At 39.2% G+C, this 2,500-nt stretch overlaps 5 non-coding genes across 5 annotated transcripts in view; all 5 read left to right on the top strand.

Moving 5' to 3' along the window:
- The window catches only part of TRNAS-CGA (transfer RNA serine (anticodon CGA)), an 82-nt gene extending 6 nt beyond the window's left edge, over nt 1-76 (top strand). The window contains exon 1 of the tRNA in view: nt 1-76. This exon is cut by the window's left edge and continues 6 nt beyond it. This is a non-coding gene — a tRNA (tRNA-Ser).
- Nucleotides 77-1,009: 933 nt separating this feature from the next.
- TRNAS-CGA (transfer RNA serine (anticodon CGA)) lies at nt 1,010-1,091 on the top strand. Its single transcript has one exon. It is a non-coding gene; the product is annotated as a tRNA-Ser (tRNA).
- A 275-nt stretch (nt 1,092-1,366) lies between these two features.
- Nucleotides 1,367-1,448, top strand: TRNAS-CGA (transfer RNA serine (anticodon UGA)). The gene has a single exon. It is a non-coding gene; the product is annotated as a tRNA-Ser (tRNA).
- A 270-nt stretch (nt 1,449-1,718) lies between these two features.
- Nucleotides 1,719-1,800, top strand: TRNAS-CGA (transfer RNA serine (anticodon CGA)). Its single transcript has one exon. It is a non-coding gene; the product is annotated as a tRNA-Ser (tRNA).
- Nucleotides 1,801-2,057: 257 nt separating this feature from the next.
- Nucleotides 2,058-2,139, top strand: TRNAS-CGA (transfer RNA serine (anticodon CGA)). The gene has a single exon. It is a non-coding gene; the product is annotated as a tRNA-Ser (tRNA).
- The last annotated feature ends 361 nt before the right edge of the window (nt 2,140-2,500 follow it).

Below are 2,500 nucleotides of genomic sequence, written 5' to 3'. Positions count from 1 at the left end.
ATGGCCGAGTGGTTAAGGCGTTGGACTCGAAATCCAATGGGGTCTCCCCGCGCAGGTTCGAACCCTGCTCGCAGCGAATGTTTTAGAACACCTCGTTGCACCGCTGTATACATAATTGGCCGTAGATCAACCGCAAGAATGAATGCAAATTATGAAAATGATTCGCATTGGCACCAAGTTTAAATTATATATATATATGACTTAATGCCATTTAAATCTCGTAAAACAGAAAAACAAGTGCGTGAATTTGACGTCAATGATATGTAACATGTCAATGTCATTTAACAAATGCAAATAAAATAACAACAAATTTTAAGCCAACATTTTTAGGAGCACTTGTCATTGCATCAACTGCTGTGATGGCCGAGTGGTCGCAGCGAATATTTTTGATCACCTCGTTGCACCGCTTTATACATGATTGGCCGTAGATCAACTGCAAAAACGCATGCAAATTAAGAAAATAATTCGCATTGGCACCAAGTTTACATTATACATATCACTTAATGCAATTTTACATCTCGTAAAAGAAAAAAACAGGTACGTGAACTTGACGTCAATGTTATGTAACATGGCAATGTAATGTAGCAAATGCAAATACAATGACCGCTAATTTGCAGTCAAAATTTGTAGGAGCACTTGTCATTGCATCAACTGCTCTGGTGGCCGAGTGGTTAAGGCGTTGGACTTGAAATCCAATTGGGTCTCCCCTCTCTGCTTCGAACCCTGCTCGCAGCAAATGTTTTAGAACACCTCGTTGCATCGCTGTATACATGATTGGCCGTTGATCAACCGCAAGAACGCATGCAAATTAAGAAAATGATTCGCATTGGCACCAAGTTTACATTATATATATATGACTTAATGCATTTACATCTCTTAAAAGAGAAAAACAGGTGCGTGAACTTGACGTCAATGTTATGTAACATGGCAATGTCATGTAACAAATGCAAATAAAATAACAACAAATTTTAAGCCAACATTTTTAGGAGCACTTGTCATTGCATCAACTGCTGTGATGGCCGAGTGGTTAAGGCGTTGGACTCGAAATCCAATGGCGTCTCCCCGCGCAGGTTCGAACCCTGCTCGCAGCGAATGTTTTAGAACACCTCGTTGAGCCGCTGTTTACATAATTGGCCGTAGATCAACCGCAAGAATGAATGCAAATTATGAAAATGATTCGCATTGGCACCAAGTTTATATTATATATATATGACTTAATGCCATTTAAATGTTGTAAAAAAGAAAAACAAGTGCGTGAATTTGACGTCAATGTTATGTAACATGTCAATGTCATGTAACAAATGCAAATAAAATAACAACAAATTTTAAGGTAACATTTTTAGGAGCACTTGTCATTGAATCAACTGCTGTGATGGCCGAGTGGTTAAGGCGTTGGACTCGAAATCCAATGGGGTCTCCCCGCGCAGGTTCGAACCCTGCTCGCAGCGAATGTTTTAGAACACCTCGTTGAGCCGCTGTATACATAATTGGCCGTAGATCAACCGCAAGAATGAATGCGAATTATGAAAATGATTCGCTTTGGCACCAAGTTTAAATTATACATATATATGACTTAATGCCATTTACATCTTGTAAAAAAGAAAAACATGTGCGTGAATTTGACGTCAATGTTATGTAACATGTCATGTAACAAATGCAAATAAAATAACAACAAATTTTAAGCCAAAATTTTAGGAGCACTTGTCATTGCATCAACTGCTGTGATGGCCGAGTGCTTAAGGCGTTGGACTCGAAATCCAATAGGGTCTCCCCGCGCAGGTTCGAACCCTGCTCGCAGCGAATGTTTTAGAACACCTCGTTGCACCGCTGTATACATGATTGGCCGTAGATCAACCGCAAGAATGAATGCAAATTATGAAAATGATTCGCATTGGCACCAAGTTTAAATTATATATATATCACTTAATGCCATTTACTTCTCGTAAAAAAGAAAAGCAAGTGCGTGAACTTGACGTCAATGTTATGTAACAAATACAAATAAAATAACAACAAATTTTCAGCCAAAATTTCTGGGAGCACTTGTCATTGCATCAACTGCTGTGATGGCCGAGTGGTTAAGGCGTTGGACTCGAAATCCAATGGGGTCTCCCCGCGCAGGTTCGAACCCTGCTCGCAGCGAATGTTTTAGAACACCTCGTTGCACCGCTGTATACATAATTGGCCGTAGATCAACCGCAAGAATGAATGCAAATTATGAAAATGATTCGCATTGGCACCAAGTTTAAATTATATATATATATGACTTAATGCCATTTAAATCTCGTAAAACAGAAAAACAAGTGCGTGAATTTGACGTCAATGATATGTAACATGTCAATGTCATTTAACAAATGCAAATAAAATAACAACAAATTTTAAGCCAACATTTTTAGGAGCACTTGTCATTGCATCAACTGCTGTGATGGCCGAGTGGTCGCAGCGAATATTTTTGATCACCTCGTTGCACCGCTTTATACATGATTGGCCGTAGATCAACTGC

This window comes from Saccoglossus kowalevskii, chromosome 4 (genome assembly GCF_978046115.1).
Source record: "Saccoglossus kowalevskii chromosome 4, keSacKowa6.1, whole genome shotgun sequence".
Taxonomy (NCBI): Eukaryota; Metazoa; Hemichordata; class Enteropneusta; family Harrimaniidae; genus Saccoglossus; species Saccoglossus kowalevskii.
Note: the sequence above shows the minus strand (reverse complement) of the source record. Positions and strands in the feature narration are given on the sequence as shown.